This window comes from Arvicanthis niloticus, chromosome 5, assembly GCF_011762505.2.
Source record: "Arvicanthis niloticus isolate mArvNil1 chromosome 5, mArvNil1.pat.X, whole genome shotgun sequence".
NCBI lineage: Eukaryota > Metazoa > Chordata > Mammalia > Rodentia > Muridae > Arvicanthis > Arvicanthis niloticus.
The window spans coordinates 50,670,127-50,696,505 of record NC_047662.1 but is presented as its reverse complement, the minus strand read 5'-3'; the positions used below and the strand labels follow the sequence as shown (position 1 = coordinate 50,696,505).

The window sequence follows — 26,379 nt, the reverse complement described above, 5'->3', positions numbered from 1 at the left end:
CAGTTCTCTAAAACTACACTTTAGGTGCTGCCCTTGTAGAAAGTTAGAATTGGTTCCTAGCACTCAAATCAGCAACTCACAACCACCTGTAACCCTAGCTCCAGAGGATCAGATACCTTCTTCTGGCCCCTGTGGGCACATGCATACATGCATATGCGCACATATACATGTAAGAAAAAAAAAACCAAACAAACAAACAAACAAAAAAAAAACCACAAAGAAATCTTTAAAAACACACCTTTTAAAACTGTTTTATTGCAGTGAGGGAGGGTGATATAGAGTTCCATGGTCTGCATGCAGAGGTCAGAAGGTAATTTGCAGAAGTCAGTTTTCTCCCTCTTCTGTGTAGACCCTGAGGGTCAGTTTGAGTCATTTGAAGTGTCTTTACTTGCTGCGTCATCTCACCAGCTCTAAAATTACACTTTTTGAGCTCTGGTTTCTTGTCTCATGCTCGACCTCTACCTAAAATGTACATAAGACATGAGCAATAGGAGAGAGCCTGAGTCTGTCCTTTTCCTCACCACAGTTACATCCAAATAAAATGCAAAAGTGTCAGTGCTACTCAAAAGCTGTCCAGCGCATTTTTCATTATTGAGCTTGGGTTAGGATGGGAGTTGGGACGGCTCTTTCACACTAAAATAGATTTTCCTTAGATGTCTGCTATGAGTCAGATGCGGAGCTGTCTATTCTCACATGGTTTAAAGGTTTAGAGTAATCCTCAAAGAAATCTAATATAGCAAATATTATTAATCCCCCCACTCTAAGTGGAGAAAATCAATACTTTTCCCATGTCCCTTGTCAGTAAGCACAGGAATGAAAAGTTAAATCCAGGTCGCTCTAACTCCAGAACCAAAGCTCCAACCATTAACCCTGCCCAGGAGCCCCTGTCACTCAGCTCTGAGTGCTCTCATAGTTGGGAGTGAGCACCATGATTGTCTCCCAAAGCCATTCTACCCCAGCCTTAACACACTAGGAGTAATCCCTCTGGCCAATGACTGTCTTGGGGGTGAGCAAGCCTAAGCTACTTTGAGTCAGTGAGACAAGAGGAGAAGTTTATGGGCATTTACTGGAGAAAACCACTTCTATGGTGTCAGAGGGAATCACTGGAAACCAGCCTCACTTTTTCCTATTGGATACTGACAAAGGAATGTGTATTCTTATCAGCGGGGGGTGGGGGTGGGGTGGGTGGGGGTGGGGGGAAGGGAAGATATTTGAGATGAAACTGGCACTATGGGGCTCACAACAAAAGAGGCAAAAGTCCTCCATTAAGTCACCATGTTCTCACTCACCAAATCCTATGATCTGCCTCAAAGCTCCTCCTCAACAACTTTGAAAACCTCTTCGTTTTGGACTTTCTGATGCCTAAAAACCAAGCGCTTCCTTTGAGGCAGACAATAATAGTATTGCTTTGCACTGTCAACTGATCTTCAATCTTAATCTAAAAGGACAGTTACCCATTCTGGTTTGTAAGCGCCCTTAAATATCAATATAATACACTAATTAAAATCACTACCCCTGGGATCTGAATTCAAATCCCATGTCTTCCATTAAACAGTTGGGAAATTTTGCATGAAGAATCTGCTACATTTCCATTTCCTTGTCTACAGAAAAAATAGGATAGTAGTGTTAGCCTCAAAGGATTGCTGTTAGGCTTTAAACAGAAAGCAAGCATAAAACAGTAAAGACAGGACAGGCACAGTAAATAATAGAAATTTCAGTAACAAATTAAGGTTGGTTCCATCTGTTTCCATCTTTCAGGATGCTCTGTGCCAAATAACAGCTCAGGTGTCCACATAATTTATCTCCAAAACTAGACTGGTTTTGTCTGAGATAGGTGATAAACTAGAATACAAGAGCAATCTATCCAGGGAAATCTGGAGCTATGTCCACGTTAGAGATACCAAGATTGGATCCTGGAAAGCATCACTTTCCAGAGATGCTCATTCATCTAAGATACAGGTATTGTGCTCCACTATAACTTCTCTGAGCATCCTGGACCTTCACACTGTGGTCCATGACGAATGGGAGACTTTATAAGACTATTGTGCAAGAGCTGGGTTGCAACATAAAGCTAATGTCTAACACATTTCCTTTCTGCACTTACAGCAACAGAAACTTTTTTTTACAAGTTCTAAGCAGACAGCACTCAGCCTTCCCTAATCCCATATCTGTAATGTATTTCAAAGAGATGTTAAGAAGACTGCATTGAGGAGTCATCTTAATGTAATTATATGAGACAGATTATTATACCAACTTGAAAAGATGACTCTTTTTTTCTTTATTCTGTGCCAAAGGAAATTTCAGAAAATGAGTTCAAGCTGTAATCCTTCCTGCTGCTACATCAGTGCCAGCGTGAGAGTCCGGGACCCAAGAACACATGTCTCATGGCAGTAACCCTGAGCTAAAGGTAGGCACCATGGAACCCATAAGAAATCCTTCGGACTTCAAATACTTTCATCAGCAAAGCTGCCTGGCTTCTGGTGAGGTTCAGAATGGAGTCTTTCTTGAGTGTCTGTGAGGCTGTATGTTCTTTGTCTTTTCCAACAGACTTCATTTCTACAAGTGGCTTCAAACGTTTGCCCTGGAGGGTCTTTCCTTGATCAGAAAGGACTTTGGGAAAAAGTGGTTCAGCCCCTTAAGGTCTGGACAGTTGGCTGACTCTGCCATACTCTTCCACATACGTGCCAACACAAGGCATGACAGTAATGTTGTTTGAATGAACTTGGCCTCCGAGCTCCTGTAAACCACTTGGCCCAAATAGAGAGAATCTGGGGCTTTTCTTTGACTATTTGTAAAAGTATTCCTCTCACCCATCCCCGACTAAGAGCACTGCTGCCCCAGAGGATGCTGGCAGCATCTTCACACATGGAAGGTCTCTAACTGAAGCATCAGCTACGTTACTAAGGAGATGGGACTGGAAAGAATGGTGGGACAAAGAAGAGACGTCCCTGAACAAACCATACTGAAATCCTCCCTGCTTCAGAGCCCCCAATTTAGCCTTCTGCAGACACCACTGTAACCTTTAAGAAAATTCACAGTTGCTCTCTTAATGATTTCTTCCTTGAAACATAAAGAGTAATACCATAAACACTTAGAAAAATTAGGTTGAATCGTGTAAAATTGCCTACATTTGCTTATTTTTTGCCATAGAAAACACCTGCATGTTACTCAACCAATTAGTAAGAGAAACTTGCTTTTCAAAACTATATGACCAAGGATCTTTGCCCTACTTACAAAACATCTTTCCCAGGATTCTCTTCAACCCTGGTCCAATGTGGCAGCACCTCTTGCCTGGAAGGTTGCTCCCAAGGAGCCTCCATTGTCTCCCCAGCCCCTCCAATCCCATTCACTCTTTCTACTGTGCCAAAGCTATCTCGTCACCAGGGAAATTTAACCTCTCCTGCTTGAGATCCTCAAGTAACTTCATGCTCTAATTAGGTGGAAAATTTATCTCAAAGGAAAAAAATGTTTCAAAATCCGTAAGTAGTTCTGGATGCTGTCTGCAATCCGAGCTCCCAGCTCATCTGGAGACGTTCTGAGCTCTCCTTCCCTTTCTCCATCCTTCCCTGCTCTCTCTCCTTCTCATCTGGGCTCAAGCTGCTGTCTTGAACATCCTGTCATCTGTTCGTCAGGCTTGTCTCTCATCAACTTGGCACAGCCATGCCTGTCTAAGAATAGAATCTGCACACCACCAGACTCCCTCTCCCACTGGCATCAGAAGGACCTGTCAGATTTGGAAAGCAGAAATGAAAAGTCCTTTTTTCAATCAAAGCCATGGTATCTATTTAATAGATGGAAACCTGGGTCAGATCTGAAAGATATTTCAAACCTTAACACATTGCACAGGAAACTATTATTTATTTTCTCATTCATCTGTCCTATTTAATTTTGTATGCCTATATTAAATACCTACTATACACAAGCATTGTGCTAAAATCTAGGGAGTAAAATTCAATAGATTCTAGCCTCCAAGAAAGTCTAAGTTGGTTGACTGTATTAATAAATGTTCTACTGGTGTGAAGAGATACCATGACCATAGCAACACTTAGAAAAAGAAGGAATATAATTGAGGCTGGCTTACAGTTTCAGAGATTTACTTCATTATCATCATGGCAGAGAGAATGGCAGCACACAGGCAGACACAGTGGCTGAGAGTTCTACATCCAGATCTGAAGGCAGCAAAAAGAGGAAAGAGACTCTGAGCCTGGCTTGGGTTTTTGAAACCTTAAAACCCACCTCCAGTGACATACTTCCTCCAACAAGGCCACACCTAGTAATCCTTTCAATAGTGCCACTCCCTGAGCTTTCAAATATATGAGCCTATGGGAGATAGTCTTATTCAAACCACCACATTGGGAAAGGAAAACAGGTAGATATTTACAGCTTACAATATGTCGAATTCCTTGTAGTAAAACTTGAAATGTCTCAGAGAGCCCACCAAAGATTGGCTTAAGAAACAAAGAAGTGTGCTTCTATCTTATGCACTAAATCTCACATTCTGGGACTTCAGTTGCTTTCCTTCCACCATTCTGGACCACAGTGGTACTGCCCTCAGCTTTGTACTTGAGGTAGAGGAAGGAGAAAGACCTCGGGAGAGCCAGATATGGACGTACAATGAATGCCATGCATGGTGATGTCATTCATTTGGGTCCCTAAATCCAACTAAGTGTGGCACAGTTAGGCCTGGCAGTGAGCGTCTAGTTGCATGTCAGGAATCCCGTCAGGTACCACCTTCATCATCAACAAAGGAGAAAAGATGATATGAGCAGCCAAACCCTCCACCAGCTACATGAGGTTGAAATGGGAACTCAGACAACAGGGACTTCCTCACTGGGACAGAAACAAGGAAACCTTCACTGAAAGAAACATTTTTCCGAGCTGTGCATCTTGAAGGATAAGTAGGACACAGTCTTTCTAATAAAGTAACAAACTGCTCCCTCAGTACAAAGGACAACTAACCCAAGAGGCCATAATTCAAATGTATGGGTGAAGCTGAAGTCGTATTTCATAGCTTCCAGTCTTTCTGAAAGTCATGAAGTCCAGCCCAGTGTGGACAAATATAAAATCAGAGCACACCCACCGCCGACTGTTAGCATTCCTTCTATGCTCTGCCCAGCAGTTACCTAGCAACAGCCAGGTAGGCCTGGCTTGCAATAAAAAGGGCTGTTTGCTCTCTCTCTCTCTCTCTCTCTCTCTCTCTCTCTCTCTCTCTCTCACCCCTCTCTCTCCCTTCCTCTCCTCTTCTCTCTTGCTCTCTGACCCCCCTCACTTTCCTTGACCCCCTTCTCTCCCCCTCCCCCTTCTCTCTCTACATGTTTCTGGCATGGGCCCACCGAGGCACCCCTCCCATTACACCATACCTGACTCTATAAAACATATCTTTGATTTTTCTTTATAAAACAGAACACCAACTTTCTTCCCTACCCTCAACTGGACACCTACAACAGGAGAGGGAGGTAAAATTGTTCTCCCCTCTTTCCATGCTATTTCTTCCTTGAGTTGTTTGCTGTTTTGGTGCCTTCATAGACCACCAAGAAAGAAGAGAGATAAAAAACAGGAACAATATTACTTTATCTAGTTATTCATTGACTTCAGGTTTTCCTAATACAGAAGAGATGTAACTCCTGGCTCTTTCTTCTATTATATTCTGTGTGTGAGTGTGTATGTATGTGTGTATGTGCATGCATGTGTGTGTGTGAGAGAGAGAGAGAGAGAGAGAGAGAGAGAGAGAGAGAGAGTCTGTGTCTATGTATGTCTGTGTATGTCTGTGTGCATCTGTGTGTGTGTGTATGTTGTGTGTATGTTATGTGTATACATGTGTGTCTGTGTGTGTGTCTGTGTGTGTCTGTGTGTGTCTATGTGTGTGTATGCATGTGTGTGTGCCTCTGTGTGTGTGTGTACCTGTGTGTGTGCATGTGTGTGCATGTTTGTATGTGCCTGTGTGTATGTCTATATATGTATGTGTGGTGTGTATGTGCATGTGTGTGTGTCTCTGTGTGCCTGTGTATGTGCATGTGTGTGAGTCTGTATCTATGTATGCCTGTGTGTGTTTTGTATGTATGTTATGTATATGCATGTTTGTCTGTGTTTGTGTGTGTCTGTGTGTGTCTATGTATGTGGTGTGTGTGCATATGTGTGTGTTGCTTCTGTGTCCCTCTGTCTCTGTTAAAGTAGGTACACAGTGACACACTCTGGGCACTGTGGGGAGGCGCATACCTGGCTGTTGCCCGGTAACAGTGGAGTGTAGACAGAATGCTAACAGAGGTCAGATGACAACTTGTATTAGTTCTCTCCTACCATGTGAGTCTCAGGGAGTGGGTTCACATTGCCTTGGCAAAAACAGACCTTTACTTACAGTGTGCCATCAAGCCAGTCCTTACTCACTATTTTGTGAGGAACATTGATGGGTCCTTCCAAGATTTCCTGCTAAAAGGGACTTATCTGCAGTTTCCCTGAGATAAGATTGTGGCCTCCAATGGGTCATAGGGTGGTCCAACTCTCTGTTGAGTCCCACTTTTCTTCACGAGACCCTCTTCGAACAGGCTCCTTTTTCTGTGGCCCCATATCTTGTCTTTTAGAGGTGCTATCCTTGGCTTTCCATTACCACAGCACTCTCTTTCTGTATTTTCTTCTGCTACATCCAGAAGCTATTAGCTTTCTCTAAGAGTTACTGCATCCTCTGAGTTCCTGGGAGTACACACAGGGCTCTCTAGATGAAGAACAAGGTAAATATCACAGGAGAAGTTATGAAAGGTAGAAATAGCACAGTATGATCTCCAGTTCCTCCTGCTCTCTTCTACCTCCTCTTCTTCAGGCTAGTGACAAGGAAATTTCTGTTGTCAGAAGCTCCTCTTGGTCAAGCCAGGCACAGGGGACCTAGCCCTCTTAAGGATGCAGGGGTGTTCCTGTCCTGCTGATCCACCAGGGAAACCCAAAAACAAATAAACATCAGACAAAAACAAAAAGGCAGACTTTCTTTCAACATGGTATCAGCATACTGAATGGAATTATTTTTTAAGGGATCAAGGATGCACCTCAGTGAGAGACTACTTTCTGAGTATGTGTCATGCCTTGGGTTCAATTTATACTAGAGAAAAATGTGGAAATTTTGTTTTGCAATACTGCCTGTCCATTCATTGGCTCATCCAAATAGTGATCATTAAGTCAGTTGGTGTAGGGTGTGTCTGTAATCCCAGCCCTTGGTACCGGAGGCAGGAGGATTGCAAATTCAAAGGACACCTACCTTAGAACCTTGTTCTTCAATAAAGCCAACATAAAACAATGATTAAAAACCCAGACAGTAGTGGCAACATACAGGTATAATCCCACTACTCAGAAAGCTGATGCAGTCGGATCCAAAATTCAAGACCAGCCTGGGCTGTACATAAAAGTCCTGACTCAAAGCCAAACTGGCTTATTGTCTACTACCAGCATGTAGGAAGCCACTCCTTTCCCCTGAGGCTCTCCCCATTCCTCTCCTACCCACTGCAGTCTCAGGGACTGAGTGCTATGCTGTCCTGGGTGCTGAGGGTGCACGGTATATAAATGGGTAAATCTTGTCCCTTAAGGAGCTTGGATTTTAGAAGAAGGGGATAGAAATTGAAGTGATTAATGTTGATTTGAGGTAAGTGCTCTGGTAAACCTCTTCCAGATGTGAAGATTCCCGATGTCAGAACCAGTGGTCCTGGGAGCAGGCCTTCTCTAGAAGAAGAATGGTATGTAAACACAATTAGAATACAATGCCGCCTAGTGAGTCAGCCAGGCATGTGTGTGCACAGAATGCTAAGTGACTCACTGCTTCAGGGCATCAGAGGAGATTTCACAGCTTTCTGTTTAGAGAGCACACTATTGTATTATAGAAAAGTAGAAGATAGCTATCTTCAAGTGTAGACTTCTGCCAACTTTCCCTCAGAGCCCCAGGCAGTTCCCACCCAGAAGATTACTCTAGTTCAGCACTGGAGCCAGAAGCAGGAGTGCACAAGGTGCCATCTCCACAAAGGCAGCACTGTGGGGCTAAAGAAACTAAGGGAGGAATACATGATTAATCCATGAGACAGAGGGAGAGAGAATCAGATGCTCACTCTCTGTGAAGCTGAACCCTGGCGAGGCCTGGGACCATGACCATACTCATCAGTGATGCTTTTTAGATGGGAGCTGTTGTGTTTATAAAAGGATAAAGAGGAAAGGAATATGCTTGGTGGATGTGTGGTAAGGAATGGGGGAAGGGGTGCTAACAGGAGCTTCCAGCAAGATCTAATATACCATCTCATCATCCTTTTCACGAGTCCTCCGTCCAGACCAAGGACCTTCCCACAACAGCTCAGCAGGTTCATTTTCCAAAAGAGCTAGAGTATATACCTCAATGGCTGTTTGCTCGACTTGAAGGTACAAGGCCCTGTGTTCAAATATAGGCACCACTGAGAGAGAGAGAGAGAGAGAGAGAGAGAGAGAGAGAGAGAGAGAGAGAGAGAGAGAGAGAACAACTACAATGAAATAAAGTGCTCAGAAATGACGTCATGCTGGGAACACATCACCACTGATGACAAGGAGTGATTTTTAATTAAACCACACCAGAATTATAATTCAGATTTCTTTAGGGTCATTCTGGGTAAATTATTCCTCCTCTCTGGGTTTTTTCTTTGTGTGTATAGGTGTGGTGGTTTGAATATGCTTGGCCCAGGAAGTGGCACTATTAGGAGGTGTGGCCTTGTTGGAGGAAGTACATAACTGTAGGCATAGGCTTTAAGACCCTCATCCTAGCTGCCTGGAAGCCAGTCTTCTCCCATTTGCTTTTGGAACAAGATGTAAATCTCTCAGCTCCTCCTGCCCCATGCCTGCCTGGATGCTGTCGTGCTCCTGCCTTGATAATGGACTGAACCTCTGAACCTGTAAGCCAGCCCCAATTAAATGTTGTCCTTATAAGAGTTGCCTTGGTCACAGTGTCTCTTCACAGCAGTAAAACCCTAACTAAGACACTAGGTAATATTTGTTAATAAGATAAATATGTTGTGAAGATTAATCAAAGTATTAGCAGAGAGCAAGGCATACAGCACTTGCTCAGAGTGGAGCCACTGTCACTTCTTTAAGATGGACTCTATGGTAGAGGGTGGACCGAACACGTTAAGGGGGGAGAAGGCTCTTTCATCATTACAATGCAGCAACAGGCACAATGTTTTCTTAGGATGTAGTGAGCTCACCTTCACCAGAGAAATTCAAGTAGCAAGGCTGGAAGACAGCTTCTCCATCAGAAACCGCATTCAGTGAGAGGTGGAACCAAGGTGTGCATCACAGGTTTTGAACAGGGCAAGCCTACCACAATTGGTTCTGCAGGAATTCCAGCTAGCAATTGAGAGCCTGGGCTTTGGAGGTAGCCAGACTGGGTTCCAACTTCCATCCAAAATTTCTAATGCTAGGAAATGCTTTTATTTGTTTCTGCCTCAGGTTCTTCATTTGTTAACTAGAGATATGAGTAGAACTGTAACAAGGATAGTGTCTTCCAACGTCTGCATAGCCGCTGGCCCCAGGATCCAATGATCATGACTTGTTAACATCTCAGCTAGCCTGCCTTACCTGAAAAACCCACACTTCAACCGAACTGGATTATTAAAGAGGAAGTTAATGCAATAGTTTCTAAGCAAGTAACCAAACCACAGGGTCTTGAAACCCGGAAAACACTGGAAGCAAGTGTTAGGATTCCTATTAGGCTTTGCTCTACAGTTACCTGGCATCAGCCAGGTATGCCTCACTCACTCTAAAAGGGGCTGTTTGCCCCCTCCTCACTCTCTTACTCTCTTACTCTCTTACCCTCTTACCCCCTCTGTCCCTTCTCTCCCCATTCCCCTCCCCATCTCTCTCCATGTGTTCCTGCCTGGTCTCTACTCTCTGTATCTACCTCTCTCTTTCCCTCTCTCTCTTTCTGCCTTTCTGTCTCTACTCCATCCTCAACTCCCCTCCCTATTGCTTAAATAAACTCTATTCTATACTATATCTGTGTATGGCTGGTACCTCAGGGGGAAGGAACGCCTCAGCATGGGCCCTCAGGGTCACCCCCTTCCACCTCACCACACTGCTGGCTCACTCTTTCTTTCTTTCTTTCTTTCTTTCTTTCTTTCTTTCTTTCTTTCTTTCTTTCTTTCTTTTTTTTATAAAACACAACAGCAAGAAGCATCCAACCTTTTCAAGTCCCCTGGGAGTACAAACACGTTGAGGTTGCTTCTCAGAGCCCTCTTCTTCACATACATGCCTACTTCTACTTAAAAATTATGCTATGGGAATTAAATAGAGTATTCAGAGTTCTAACTATAGCACCTCTGAGCACCCTTCAGACCACCCTATCCACTGAAAGAAACTACAGCTGGCAGAAGCAGAATCATTCTCATTTTGACACATACACTAAGCATTCTTGGGGTCCTCATCTGTCCTCCAAACTCCCTTACCCCAGGAAGCGTTCACCACACTTTCTCTACAGCCATGCTCTCTGCAGTCTCTTCTCCTATAATATAAGAGAGAGAAATTTTCCCTTGGGCAGTACACTCTGGATTGGACTGAACCTCCAGCACAGTAGTGTGCTCTTCAGCCAGATCTAGAACCTACTTGAAGGGTTTAACATTTCTGTGTCCTGTGTCTAATTCTCCAGGAACAACCTCCCTCTTTTTCATTACAGATACTTCTCTCTACAGCCCAGGCCTTGTAGAAATGAGCATATCACCCTCACCCAGACATGATGTGCTGGTTTGGATAAGAATGACCCCCCATAAGCTCTTAGATTTGGACACTTGGTCACCAGAGAGTGGCACTATTTGAAAGGATTAGAAGGTGTGGCCTTTTGGAAGAAGTGTGTCACTTTAAGTTTTCAGAAAGCCTATCCCAAGACCAGAGTCTTTTTCTACCTGCTCTTTTTGTATCTAGATGTAAAACTCTCAGCTCCTTCTCCAGCACCACGTCTGCCTGCATGCTACCATGCTTCCCACCATGATGATAATGGACTAAGCCTCCAAAACTGTAAGCAAGCCCCAGTTAAACACTTTCTTTTGTAAGGGTTGTTATGGTCATGATGTCTCTTTGCAGAAATAGAACACTGACCAAGACACGTGATTAATAGTGTTCTACATGCCATGGCTACAAGGTTAAGTCAAGAGCTGGACAATGACAGCTAACAAACTCAGCCTTAGGACTCTTGCTGAGGATGTGATTGTGAAACTCTAGGGATAAAGGGGAGGTTCAACCATGTGGGACTCAATGGAAGATAAAGCCAGCATTGGAACTAGGTCTAAGGCACATGTCAACACTTGGGTTCCTGCATAAACTTCCCTCAATGGTAGACTGTAACCTATAAGCCCAAATAAGCCTTTTCTTCCTCTAAGTGGTTTTGGTCACAGTGTTTGTTATAGCGCTAGAAAGAAACCAGCATATGTGTCTGCCTTATTGCACTTTACAGTACCTCATTTATTCAATGGGATGAAGTGTGGAACTCACATCATTGGCATAGAAGACATGACCATTTTTCCCTACTTCTTATTTTCCTATATTCCAAAATCCCAGAGCGAGTATGTGATTGGCCCATCTTGAGGCTGTCAAAGAAGGAGCTGAGCTTATCAGCCCAGGCTGTCGGTGTCTGTTTTGATCCCTCACACTCCTCAATTCCACCTGCCAGCATCTGGATATCATACATGAGGATAAGTTATTTCCAGGATTATGGGAGGTTGCTCTGTCCTGGGTGATGAACAGAAATTATAGGGATTCTCAACCCCTGGGAATAACCCAAAAAAAAAAAAAAAAAAAAAAAAAAAAAGACCTATCTGGGACTGGTGTATCAATACCCTAGATCTGTTTCTCATGGGAGGGTAATTCTGAGGACTGGCTGCAATATTTCCCAGAGCTTCCCCAGAGAGGACACTCAATCGGTAAATGGCTTCAAAGGCGGTAGTAAACTTTTCCTGCCCCTTGATCACATGCTCAGGTCTCTAAAATAACTAATGGCTCCAACTTTGCTTGTGGGGAGGCCCCAGTTAAAACACCAACCAAGGAAGGACCAAATACAGGGCTGAGAAGAGGGCTCCGTTATAAAACACTTGTCTCAAGGCTGAAGGGTCTGAGTCTGATTCCTAGAGCCCTGGAAAGATGGGCCTGGCGACATGCAGCTGGAGTTCCAGGGATGGGAAGGCAGAGATTAGAGAATCTCTGGGGCTCACTGACAAGCCAGCCTAAACTAACTGGCAAGCTCCAAGCCCCAATAAGAAACTGTCTTCAAACAGTCAAGCTCCTGAGGAGCAATACCACAGTTGGCCTCTGGCCTACACGCGCACACACAAACACACAGAGACAGAGACAGAGACAGAGACAGAGACAGAGACAGAGACAGAGACAGAGACAGAGACAGACAGAGACAGAGACAGAGACAGAGACAGAGACAGAGACAGAGACAGAGACAGAGTGTGTGTGTGTGTGTCCAAATGTAAAACTCTAGAAATCTAAGAAAGACAGATGTAACAAGTTAAGGAGAGGCTCACCCAAATTGGAATGCCTGATACAGAGAGACTTCTCTTTCTCTGCTCAGCTCTTCAGCTCTCTGCAGCAAGGTCTTAGGAAGGAGCAGGGCAAATATAAGGACAATTCTAGAAGCCAGATGGGCTGTGGAGTGCATGTTTGTTTTGGAACAGGATATCGACTGACCCTTGCCAATGTGGCATGGTGGCGGGGGGAGTATGAGGAGGGTACACTCTGTGGGTTATGCAGACACGTGTATAGTGGGGAGGGATGTGCTGTCACTGGCCTCTTTGCCTCCCTTCTCACACATGGCGATGACTCTCTGTGTCACTCAGTCATTTCATGCAGAAGGGAGAGAAATGAGGCCCCAGAGAGGGAACGGGAGCTTTGAAGACAGTGGTGCTCCATCTACCTGTCAGAAAAACCTTTAATAAATAAAAAGGAAAGGGAGAGCTATGGCGTGACAGCGACAGGGAGAAAAAGATGAAGTGTGAAAGCTTCTGTCCCTGGCTCTGAACCAAAGTATTTTCAGTCCTGAGATAAAAGAGTGAAAATGGTGGAGGCTAGTCCTCCCCTCTGCTACGCAGTGCCCCAGGCTGTAGAGCACTCACTTTCCTGCTCAGAGGAGCAGCAGGTGACCCGTTTGCAGAGAAGCTCTCCTCCAGGAACAGAACTGATGATGTAGAAATTTCCCCAAGGAAACACAGTCTGTATAGCATGGCTTGGGTGGGGGTGGGGGGGCAGCGCTCTATATAGAACCAGTTTTAGCTTCTTCCTTAAAGTAAGCCACTGTATAGAATTTCAAAGACCCAGAATACTTATCCACTACGAAAAAATAAGCTGATACATCCTATCTTAGGGATTCCCAGAGAACATTCTGGAGAAGTACTTACTTGATTGTACCTTCTCACCTCAGACAACAAAACAGCATTTGAACAAGCCGGTGATGTGCTCAAGAAAAGCACCCCAGGGGCGCCTTGTGACTCAGGAACAGTCAGGAGGTGGCAAGACCCGTGCAGCCTTCCCTTCTCACCTTCTAATCAGTGCTCAGGTGTGAACTGCTGTACATGAAGGGCTCTGTATTCAGTTTTGCTGAAGAAGGACATTTGCTGATTTAAAAGGGGGGGGGGGTGGAGGAAGAAGAGGAAACTGTTATGAATTTACTCCGCTCAAAATACTAGCAGTTAACACTCACTGAGTCTGAGATGTCCCAAGGGCTCTCTACTCACTAATTGTTCATCTGATCAGCTTAACATGCTGAGAGTGACTATCCTCCACCCTACTCTTGTAGAAGGTAAATCGAGTGACTGGTCCCTGGATGAGCAGCCCACAAGAGCAAGGGCTGTAAGATTTTACTGGAATTGCTTAGCCGCAGATTTGTTCTTGAGAACTGTGGCTAATGCCCCACTAGGAACCAAAGCCCTAATCTTAATAATATCTTTTAGATATCTCATTTGTGTATGAGAATTATACAAAGTCAAAGACTTGGTGTCATTTCGTTTTTGTTTGGTTTGGGTTTTTGCCATGCAGAGGATTAAACCCCAAGTTTCCCTGGTGCTAAGTGCTCTGCCATGGAACTGTATCCCCTCCCCTCTTCTCACTTTTTATTTGCAAATTGCCAAGGCTGGCCCCAAATTTGTGACCCTCTTATCTCGGCCTCCTGGGAAGCTGAGATTACAGGTATGCACCATGAGACCTAAGTAATTGTACAAAATAATTGCCTTTATCATGACATTTTCACGAATGCACATAATAATACACTTTTGACCATCTCTCGTCGCCCTCTCCCATTGGTCCACTTCTTGCCAGATAACTTCCCTTTTATGTTCTCCATGTTGTTTTTTAAGCTAGATTCTACACTTAAGAGGAAGAATGCGAAGCCCGTCATTCTGAGTCTGGCTTATTTCATGTAGCAAGATGATCCCCAGCTTCATCCTGTTTCCACAGATGACAGAATGTCATTCTTCTTCTTTATGGCTGAGTAAAATTCCATTGTGTATATATCAGTGCATTTTCTCTTCTGGCAGAAAGGACTTGGCAGGCATGATTCAATTAAGAATCTTGAGATGGACACATTATCTCAGGTCATATGGGTAAGCCCTAATATGGATGAGACATTTGACAACAGAAGAGAGAAGGCAATGTGAACAAGAAGTAGAGACTAGAATGGTGTTGAGAAACTCTAAGGCCTAAGCCAATGAGGATATAAGGGTTAAAAGAACAGCCAATATTTTTGTCCTTGCCCCTACTTTGATCAGACCCTAGGAGATAATGGGACACTTCTCAAAGGATTCAGTGACTTTATTAAGCCACCTGTCCTCTTGATTAGAAAAGCCATAGGGACCCCAGATGTTGGGTTCTGAAGTAACTCTTCTGTCTTTCAGTTTCTCTCTATTGAAAACTCTTTTTAAAACTCAACCGAATTGTTCATGAAATTCATTCTTCAGGTTTATAAGATGAAGAATCCCAAAGTCATTGGCTCAGTGCAGCCTTTGGTGACTGTGAATGCTGGCATCTTACCTCCTAAGTTAAACCTACCAGAGATGAGACCATCTACATCCTTCAAAAAGATTCCCATTCATTCATTCATATTCTCTCTCTCTCTCTCTCTCTCTCTCTCTCTCTCTCTCTCTCTCTCTCTCTCTCTCTCTCTTTCTCTCTCTCTGTCTGTTTTCATGTGACTACAAAGCCCAGGATTACAAAGCTCAGGATTACAAGAACCAGCAGAATCAGGAAGAGACCAGAATGATTCTCCAATGTGGCCTCCAGAGGGCCCATGGGTCTGCAGACACATTGGTTTTGACAGAGTGAAACTAATTGTTGCTGTCTAGCCTCCAGAACGCATGGAAATTTGAGGCACAGGAAGTTAACGCAACTACAGAATGACAGTACTTCAGAGAGTGGCAGTGTCTGGCACAGTTTGGAAGCTAGTGAAGAGAGAGCTCAAGGCCACAGAGCTTTGCCACTCCACTCAGCTCACATCTCAGGCCTCTCACCCACCTCGGCTCCTGGTCATCTCTCATTAACACAGTTGTCTGTGCCCCTTCTAGTCCTCTTCTGGGGCTCTGTAATTTAGCAATACCTGGTGATCTTTGCTTTATTGATTTATTTTTCTGATTAGTGGAGTTGTTTGGAGCAGGGCATTGCTGTTCTACATTTTTTGAAAAGATAGGGAAAGAGGCACTTGTAGAGAGATGCTTAAATCCCACCATCCCTGGCTACCAATTCTTTTCTCTGGAATTCAGGAGGAAGGCAGAAACCAGCTGAAGGCAAAGTCTATCCTTCAGGCTCAGAGCCAACCCTTCTCCCACAGTCAGACAGAAGCATCTATCTGCACTCAGGCTTTAGAAGACTTTGAGACCAAATAATCTCTTTCATTCATGCTCACTTTTCTTGGGTTAAGATTGCTATGGGAGGGGTTGCTAGGGAGATGGCACAGTGGGTAAGAGTACATGCATGAGAGCCTGAACTCAGATTCCCAGAACTAATGTCAGAAAATGCCAGGCTTACCCATGCTGGGGAGTAACTAGAGACAAGAAGATCACTGTTTGCCACCCTGGTTGAGCACCACGTTCAACAAGAGACCTGTCACAGGGGAACACAGTAGAAAAAGAGAGAGAGAACATCTTATGTCATCCTTTGTCTTCTGCACATGCACACACGTGTACAGACACATACACACCACGCACACTTAAACTTGCTGTCAAGGTGTCTTTTTGAACTATGAAGCTACTCAGCCCATACACATATTTCATGTGACGACATCCCACCTCCTGGACAGTTATTAGAAACAACTCCTTTTTCTACTGATAAGAACACTAAGGTCAATTTCCTTCAAAGGCTACTTACTGAGCACTTCTAAGTTACATGAGGGCCCTAGCAGAGTCACTGTGTAGTGGCTGCCCTCAGAGAGACTGCTCTTCACGGGAAGGCAACCAGGAAGAGAAGAGCCACTGCACAAAGGGGAGCTGTGAGGAGACACAGAACACTTTGAGAATGTGTGTTGGGTCAGGGCCTTGCTTAGCTTTGGGGAAGTTGAGGACGGGGGGGGGGGGGGAATGTCCAACTTATTAACATCTGGGAGGAGTCAGAGGGTTTGAAGCAAGAGAACTATGATGTAATTGTTTAGAAAACACTGAACAAAGAGCAGGCCCTTCAGGGTCATTGATAGTAACTGCACACAGCATTCCCAATTTAGAGACATTGCTACTTCCCTTTAGTGGCAAAAGGGGGTTAGAGTTATGAAATGATGTACCAAAGTATGTATCAGACCCCTGGGCACAATGGTCTCAGACTCCTCCGCTGGCCACTTCACAGGACTCTCTAACTCTTCCCAGACTCCTCTGGAACCACCTCCCTGTCCTCACACCCATTCCTTTCCAGCCCACAGGTATGCCCTTAAAGCTCAGCTCTCAGAAGACAGCTCTAGTGTACCCTCCCAGGCTCTCTCCTCTCCGGAAGACCCTCCTTTTCCTCCATACAGAGGCTAGAAAAGCCATGAGTTCCTTACAACCCCACTCCTCTGAGCCCCAAACAAGTTTTTTTTTTAACTTATAAATAAATAAATAAATAAATAAATAAATAAATAAATAAAGCCTCACATGCTATTAAACCTTCCCTTTCTTTCCACATGCCTCCCCAGGGATCTTTGAAAGCCAGGCCTCAGTAGGTCATAAATCGTCTTGGTGGCTACAATTTCACAAGCAAGAGGCTTCTGCTGCCCCTTGCAAACCAGAGATGTAAGGAAACTTATTGCACTGTCTGTCCAGTTTCCTGAGGGCATCTAAGCTGGCAGGGAGGACAGGCGTCATTCTCTGCCAGGACTCCAAGGCTAGATTGCTGGCTAGTAGGACTTGACCACAAGCCCTGGCTCCTCAGCCTCAGTTGCCACAGTAGGACCTTAGCAGTGTCTCAAAGCCTTCCACAGTGCCTTGCAGAGAAAATGCTCTATAAATATTTATAAAATTAATGATGTCATTGCTCCCGGGGAATGTATCATCACAGATACCTTACATATCCTGGCGTATGTATCTGGGATGATCAGGGAGGTAGCACACCAACAAAAGGATTCCTCTCCTCTCCTTGCTTTGCCCCACCCTCCCATCCTCCTTTTCTCCCTCCTTCCTTCTCTGCTTGTTGAAACATTGTCTTCTTCAGCCTCTTTCTCTCCTGCTTTAAAATGCCTTCTTTCTGGTTCTATTGTTAGCAAGACACATCTTCTACTTTGGAAGCTGACAGAAGAGCCGAGAGCCATACTTTTCAAAGAAAGCCTCTCCCTCAGTGTCTCTCAACCTTCCTAACACTGCAACACTTTAACACAATTCCTCATGATGTGGTGACCCCGCCCCAAACCAGAAAATTTTTTCATTGATATTTCATAACTGTAAGTTTGCTACTGTTATGAATTATAATATAAATATCTGATATGCAGGATATCTTAGCCCTGTAGGGGTTGTTACCTCCAGGTTGAGAGCCCCTAATCTACCTGAAGCCAAAAATGGTTGGGCAGCCCTCTGGCCATGCGTGAGAAGATCTGAGCACTCTAAATAGGCCTGTCCTATGTATCTAACCTGCAAAGCCCACTGTTCCCTTGGCCTTTTTTTCTGGAATTATTTCTGGGAGAATATAGGTGCAGTGGGGTTTCTGACTTGGTTTGCATCTTGGAAAACATAGACCTGAAACTTGCTTGCTCCTTCCAAACAGCAGCTATCTGTTGTAGCATTTATAGCTAAGACTGCGCTTTTACTATAGTCTTATAACAACTGCTTGTTGTAGCTGGGGGTGGGACTACATACCTTTAATCAAACACTCAGGGGACAGGGGCAGGCAGATCTCTGTAAGTTACAGGCCAGCCTGGTCTACAAAGTGAGCTCCAGGACAGCCAGTGAAGTCCTGCCTCAAAACAAACAATAATATGATAAAATAATAATAATAATCTTCGTCTCCCCCAATAACTCAGTGCTAACTAAATTTATGCCAAATTGACACCGACTAGAGTCATTTGAAATGGAACCTCAATTGAGAAAACGCCTCCATAAGATGGGGCTTTCAACAAGCCTGTAGAGCATTTTTTTTTAATTGGTGATTGATGTTGGAGGGCAGAGCCCACTGTGGGTGGAACCATTGCTAGACTGGTGGTCCTGGGCTCTATAAAAATGTGGTCTGAGCAATCCAGCAAGCAGCACCCCTCCATGGCCACTGCATCAGCTCCTGCCTCCTGGTTCCCATGCTGTTTGAGTTCCCAACCTGACTTTCTTCAGTGATACAGTACGGGTGTGGAAGCATAAGCTAAATAAAGCCTTTCCTCCCCAGCTTGCTGTTGGACAAGGGGTTTCATCATAGCATTAGTAACCCAAATGTACCCAAAAGTAACCACTCAGCTTCTCCAAGACAAATATTTGTCTTTTTCATCTCTGTGCTATTATCTAGTATAAAGAGGGCCTTTTTTTTAAAGTTTATTGAATATATAAAGGTGTTTGTTTAGTATTTATTATATGTGAGGCCTTGCAGTACATAAATGAAGAAAGCCAGGATTCTACACATGGAAACCTAGAACCTTCTGGAGGCGATGAGTAGCTGTCGTCTTGTAACAGCAGATACTGTGCTATGGAATCCATTATTAGTCTGTTCACCCCTTGGTACTTACTCCTTAATACATAGTCAGTTGGAGGGTCATAGAGATGGTTCAGTAGCTAAAGGGGCTTGTGGCCAACCCTGATGGCTAAGTTAGGTCCTCAGGGCCCATGTGATAGCAGGAAAGAATCGACTTCAAGTTATTTGCTGACTTCTACACATATGCTATGGCACAGGTGTATATAAATATATACAACATAAATAAATGTAAAAAAATAGTTTTTAACTATAGTTAGTGCTGTACTAAAATCACTGTTCAACAGGAATGAAAATTACCAACTTAAACAAACATATCTGGCACTCCATAACTGATTAGCATTTTGTGGGTACCTTTGATACTTTGAAGTAACAGTGTTGCTAAGGATGGACTCCTGCTCTGGAGTTGGCTTTCCATCTACCTATGTGTAGTATCATTCTCCTAATCTTCTAATCTGAGTGTGATCATTGTTGCCCCCCCCCCTCCACCTCCTTCGTCCCTCCATCACCATCACCATTATCATGAGAATAACTCAGAAGTCCCAGGATCCTATCAGAAGCCTGCCAGGGAGCTGTCAGCCTGTTACTTACTTACTTTTGAGGATTCCATGTACTCTTTAGCTGCTGTCAGCTCTTCAGGAAAAAAAAAAATATTGACAGGGTATTATGTTGAGTTCCACAAGGGACACTTTTTCACTCGACTCCATGGAGATCCAGCATGTGGATTGGGAATGAACCGTGACGCAGTTACACTCTCTGGTTTTCAGCGGGGCCTCCCAAGTCACATTGTGATCTATAATATGTGCCAGGAGAGCTTATGTTCCATCGGGGCATGTTAAACGCAAGACATGGAAAGGTAATCGCAATGGAGTCTTCTCTCTGCAAAACTAATCAGGCATCCCTGACAGGGTTGGCGTTCAAACAGCAAAATAGCTGCGAGATTGGGGGAGGGGGCCAGTTAGGTATCCAGGCATGGAAAGCTTCTCCAATCCCACTTTCCTGTAGCAGAAGTAAAAGCTAGCTTCAGAAGAGGACCCGCGGACAGTCAGAGACACCAGTTGTACCGAATACAAATTAAACATTGTGGTCAGAGAACCACTAAAAACCCCCGCCAACATCAACAACCCACCATGCTCCCATCAGATGCACACACTCGGTGAGTGTTCAAGAGTGTCTCCATCTCAAGACAGTGACTTTTCTAGAAACATGAACTCCACATCTGATGCAAGAACACTGTCCTCCACGCTGGCTGGCTGCATTTCTTCACCAGTTTTCCTGGTTTGATCTCGCCAGGTGCTATCTTCTGTTCTAGGCCTGGGACTGCCAACTCCCTTGCCCTGGTCCAGGCAGACAACTTGAGTTTCTAGGCCTCTATAGCGAACTTTCACCTACTCTGAACCTTAGGTTTTCTTACTTGTAAAGTGAGTAAACAGTGTGCTTTTAGTCTGGCCATGGTGGACATTTTTAGATCTTTGCTTCATGACAATGACTAAGGAAAGAATGGAGCGTTCGCAAGTCCCCATGGGTAAACAGCAGAGCAGGACTGATTGGCTCTTTCTGCTTCTGGGAACCCCGGGCATTTCTGATTGTACTGCAATTGTACAACTATACGAAAAATGAGTCCCCCAAAAGTAAACGTAAATTGCCACTTGATCCACCAATTCCACTTCTGGGGTGTACTCAGGTGAATGGAAAAGCAAGGGCTTCAGTTTCTATGAGTAGATCGATGTTTATAGCCGCATTAGTCGGTCAGTATTATCCATTTGTGTATAAATAGGTATACAAATTAGGCCTTATAAATAAAGGAAAGTCAGGCTGGAGAGAGATGGCTCCACGGTTAAGAGCACTGACTGCTCTTCCAGAGGTCCTGAGTTCAATTCCCAGCAACCACATGGTGGTTCACAACCAGGGTAATGGATCCAATGCCCTCTTCTGGTGTGTCTGAAGACAGCTACAGTGTACTTATATACATAAAATAAATAGTTTTTTTTCTTTTGATTTTTCAAGACAGGGTTTCTCTGTGTAGCCCTGGCTGTCCTGGAACTCACTCTGTAGACCAGGCTGGCCTCAGAACTCAGAAATATGCCTGCTTCTGCCTCCCAAGTGCTAGGATTAAAGGCATGTGCCACCAGTGCCCAGCTAAATAAATAATTGTTAAATAAATAAATAAATAAATAAAGTGAAATCTGAAACATGTGATGACATACATGAACTTTAAAGACATTCTGTGAAAGCGTCACTAAAATACAAAATGCTACATAGCTATACTTATGTAAGATACCTACAGTACCAGTAGCTTGGGAGTGATCAGGGATTAATAGGGAATCGTTAATTATTTGATTCAGAGTTTTACTGAGGAAGCTAAGGGATGTGACAGTAGATGGTGGTGGGGGCTCAAGTCAGTGCAAAATATTTAATGACACTAAATAGCAGATATAAAAATGATTAAGCTAGAAAGCTTATGTTAAATATGTTTCCTATAGTTTAAGGAACCATAACTTGCATGTTATCTAGAAAGGAAGGGAAACCTACTGTTGGATAAAGACAAATTCTAAGAATAAAGAGAAACTTGAATTTTCTTTGGGACACATTCTTTCCATATATGTGAGTTATACTGTTGCAAAGGACAACTGCACTTCATGGGTTCTAGCTTGACTGAGTAGTGGGTAGCTAGGCTGAGAACAAGGTAGCTATGTTAAGTCAGTATTTACTAGAGAGCACTGGGAAGTGACAAAGACGCTCTAAGCCACACTCTTTAGAGGAGTGAGAAACAATTTTACAATGCTCAAACCAATCATGTATCATTACAGAAGAACTTTCTGTATGAAGTGGCTTGATCTCTATTTGTTTGCTTGTTTGTTTGAGGCAGAATTTCATGTACTCCAGGATATCCTCTAACTCTATGCAGTCCAGAATGACCTGGACTCCTGGTCCTCTTGCCTTCACCTCCCATGTTCCAGAATTACAGGCCTGCTTCACAACCCCTTTATTTATATAAAATAAGATGTTATACAAGAGGCTAGAGAAGTGGGTCAATGGTTTAGAGCAGCTGTTTCTCCCGCAGAAGACCTGGGTTTGGTTCCCAGTGCCTACATGGTGGCTCACAACCATCCAGAACTCAAGCTTAAAAGATCCAATTCCTTCTTCTAACCCCTGTGGACACCATGCATGTAGTATACAAACACATACATAAAGCGCTCACAAAATAAAATGAACAAATCTAAAATTAAGAAAGAAACATTATATAAGGCATAAAGATAAAATCTACCTTAAGGCTTGGAAAAGCAGTGTGCCTGGCTCCATCCACCCACAGGTCAAGGTGTGACACACACACACTTCTCTGGGAAATGGGTAGCAACCCATTTGTTGTGCATGAACTCGGTGAGACCACCATTGACCAGACCCTGGCCCCAGACATGCCAGTTTAGGGACTCGAGGTGTCCCCACTTCGACAACAGGACTTGGTTTAGTTATTGAGACAGGTTTTGTTGTATAGCACAGGTTAGCCTTGAACTCACTATCCTCCTGCCTCAGCCTTCCAAGATTGTAAGCATATGCACCACACTCTGCTCCACAGTTTTATGTTGTCACTATGCTATATACTAGGTCACTACAATTCCTATTATTCTTATGCTTCTGTGTATGTATAGCATGCATGTGTTTACACAGATGCATGTTTGTTTGTGTGTGAGTTTGAGTGTGTGTAGGCACCACTACACCTCGCCTTTGGGTTTTGTTTTATTTTAAAGATCTATTTATTTGTTCTATGTAAGTACTGTCACTGTCTTCAGACACACCAGAGGAGAACATTAGATCCCACTATAAATGATTGTGAGCCACCATGTGGTTGCTGGGAATTGAACTCAGGACCTCTGGAAGAGCAGCCAGTGCTTTTAACTACTGAGCCATCTCTCCAGCCTCTTTGTTTTGTTTTGTTTTGTTTTGTTTTGTTTTGTTTTGTTTTATTATTGGTTCTAGGCATAGAACTCAGATCTTTGTGCTTTCGAGACATACATGACTGAGCTGTCTCCCCAGCCTTTATTTTCTCTATTCTTTTTTTAGAGGTTAAAAAAAAGTGTTTTATTACTCATTTTAATTTTATTTTAGATTTTGCATTGTCTTTGACTTCAGAATGAGAAATCTTTAAATTGTCATTTCATACAAAATTTCCCCACAGGGTATTTGAAGATCATTCTTTAAGTGTGACTGTTGTTCCTAATGGCCTGGAATAGGACATAGGCATGCACTTCTCCATTTTAGGACAAGAAAAACAGGCACTGTGTTTTCACAAAAGAATTCATCTTCTTCAGTTTCTGTAGCTAATTAAAATGTTTTGGTTCAAGGAGAAGGAAATTCAAGATTTCTGGGTCTATGTTATCCAAAGGGCTGTGTCAATTTAGAAGATCCATCATTTCTGTTCCTTCTGTCCAGCTCCACTGGCACAAGGCAAGTATCAAAATAGTGAGTGCAAATTAAGATGAACCTCAGCAGTAGTTACATATGGTTATAGGTTCACACATACAGAAATAGGAATGATTAGCTAAACGTTTCTCTTGGAGGGGGCAAACGTGAAATGGGAAATGTGGTTCCTCACCTTGAGTTATGGCAGACATCACTAAACAATTACTGAGCCCAAATGTGACCTAAGATATTTCCTACACAATTCCCCCAGCAACCACTACCAAGTTGGAGTTTCAAATAAGAGCCTATTGTAATCTAATCATTTTACATTAGCAGAACATTGAGACCCATGAAGACTTGCAGGAAGTCACTAGTAGCTGATTGAGCTGGGACTGGAATCCTCATTCTGGATGGTATAAAAATCCATCCTATTAGGAATGCTGGGTCTTTATTGACAATGACTCTAGAAGAGTGCAGAAGAGTCTGCACAAGGTTTACCATTCCTGCCTGGTTTTCATGGATCAATAGAGCCTGAAGACACAGGTGGGAACAGACAGCAAAGCAGTACTCCTTCACTTAGAGATATAGGGGAGAGACGAGAAAATCAAAATATTTTCACAACCTTTTTGGAGTCTTCCTAACTGAGCACTGGGGTCAGAAAAAGGCTTCCCTGCAGTTTACAACAGGACCGCCCAACTGTGGCAAGATTTGCTCAGGCTCTCACGATTTGGGCTTGGAAGTCATTTTCTGGACACTTTTCTGTCTGGGAGCTAGAACTGGGGTGATGCTGTGGTTGCCTGTAGAAAAATTTCAGTGGGACTTGGGAAACAAGAAGGTGCTAACTGAGGTCATACCTGCCTGTGCATTCTAAGGAAATCAATGGCTGTCACCTCAGTCCCTCCAAGTCCCAAGACGGATGTGAGACCATGAGAGGAAGGCATGAAGGAGGCCAGATGGTGTGTGATCTCAAGCTGAGGGACTTTCTGCGGGTCTAGTTTATGGCCTCTCAGATTCAGAATGAAAATTGGTGGCAGCCTTGAGCCACCATGGAGCCTACAGAGAATTGAAACCAAGACCTTAGGGGCTGTTGGCAGGGGAGGGGAAGTCAAAAGTAGATTTTGAACATCATTAATTAGTACCTGAGCATACTCCATGCCACATAAAATGCCACCAAGCCATTCTCCTGAACAGAAAAGGACTTGAATATGTAAATGGCACCCATATGAGAAGGCGCTGATAATTGAAACAGGTAGAGAGAGAAAAGTAAAGACCCAAGATGGTAAGACCAAACTTTCCTTTTCCTCAAAGAGGACAGATGTAGAGAACTCTGGTCTGCAAAGGGCTGGTTTAAGTCAGTTAAACCCTCTCCCTCACTGGACTTAGATTGGGAAATACAATGGCTGAAGGCAGGGAGTGTCCTCATGCCTGTCTGGCAGATGAAGCCTGCTAGCAGGCCAAGGGCATCCCATGTCAGCCTGTGCACAGCCCTTCACTTTGCCAACGACAGTCTCAGAAAAGGAGCAGTGCTTTCTCAGGCTTCATCAGTACACTTCGTCAGCAGGCCTTCTGGAGACATCTCTGTGTCACCCAGGTTGGAAGGACTAGATATTACGTTAGCAGGAGGCTGGGATAAGAGCACCACTGTTCTGCTGTGTCTGTGCCAGAATTCTTCACACACTCTGTGTCGCAATAAGCACAACCTTATTGTGACATAGAATGTTTCCACTTACCAATAGAAATCTGACCCCAAACTGACAAGGGTCTAAGGTGAGATCAGAACCCAGGCCCACACGATTCACATTCAGCCTCTGACTGGGCAGGACTGTCTAGCCAGCAGTCACAACCACCCAGTGTCCACCAGTATCAGTGTAGCCAGAAGTGTCAGCATGCATTGTTTTTATTTCTTTTTGTGATAGAGTTACCTAAGGCCATTTTCCAAGCATGTACTAGACCTAGAACACCTTCACCTCCTCCCCCAGGCTCTCCATCCCCATACCCTGGAAGCCTTTCCCTTCTACAACCTACCCTGTTCACTGGACAGTTTCACTTCTCATTTCATCTTTAGTACATCTGTATTATTGTGTATCTATGAATCTGGGGCATAGATAACAGAAAACATGATATCTCTCTCTCTCTCTCTAAGGCTAGCTTAATTTGCTTACTGTGGGTTTTCTCCAGCCGAATCCGTTATCCTATGAATGAAATAACTTCACTCTTCTTTATGGCTGAATATCATTCCACTGTGCATATAAGCCACATCGTTTCTATCCAGTCCTCTGTTGTTGGCCATCAAGTTGGTTCCACCAGGTCGCTATGGTGAACAATGTCACAGTAAATGCTGCTGCTCAAGTGTCTTTGTACTGGGTTGACTTGGAGCCCTTTGAGATGAGAATACTCAGAAGAGGTCTAGCTGGGCCATACAGTGAATCGTTGTCTACATGTTTGAAAACCTTCCATACTAATGTCCATGGAGGCTGGACCAGCACATTCTCACCAGCAGTGGATAAATGTTCGATTTTGTCCACATCCTTGTCAGCATTTGTTGCTAATCATTTCCAGGAAGGTCACCACCATTCTGTCTGGGTTGCCTGTGGTTTTACTGTGTTGTCAGAGGTACATTGTCACTGTTTGTATTTCTCTGATGAGGTTCTAGAGTAAGGTTGAATTTTTTTGTTTATTCATCATTTGTATTTAATCTTTTGGGAATTGTTATCCTATTTATTGGCTGGTTGTTGGACTTCTTGTTGTTTAGCTTTCTTAGTTCTTTGTATATTCTAGCTATTCATTCTCTGTCATATGCATAGCTAGCAAGAAATATTAGCATTATGCTTATTTGTTTTTATTGTTATTTATTTGTTTGTTTATTTATTTTTGGTTGGTTAG

General features: G+C 43.7%; 2 long non-coding RNA genes across 3 annotated transcripts in view; one reads left to right on the top strand and one right to left on the bottom strand.

The window, feature by feature from the left end:
- Window positions 1-225: 225 nt before the first annotated feature.
- LOC143442223 (uncharacterized) lies at window positions 226-4,175 on the bottom strand. Its single transcript, XR_013110233.1, has 2 exons — window positions 4,082-4,175; window positions 226-462 (listed from the first exon to the last, which is right to left on the bottom strand). It is a non-coding gene; the product is annotated as an uncharacterized LOC143442223 (long non-coding RNA).
- Window positions 4,176-5,293: 1,118 nt separating this feature from the next.
- The window catches only part of LOC143442222 (uncharacterized), a 55,376-nt gene continuing 34,290 nt past the window's right edge, over window positions 5,294-26,379 (top strand). For both annotated transcript variants that reach the window (XR_013110232.1, XR_013110231.1), the window contains exons 1-2: window positions 5,294-6,725; window positions 7,652-7,715. This is a non-coding gene — a long non-coding RNA (uncharacterized LOC143442222). The remainder of the gene's footprint in view (window positions 6,726-7,651; window positions 7,716-26,379) is intronic.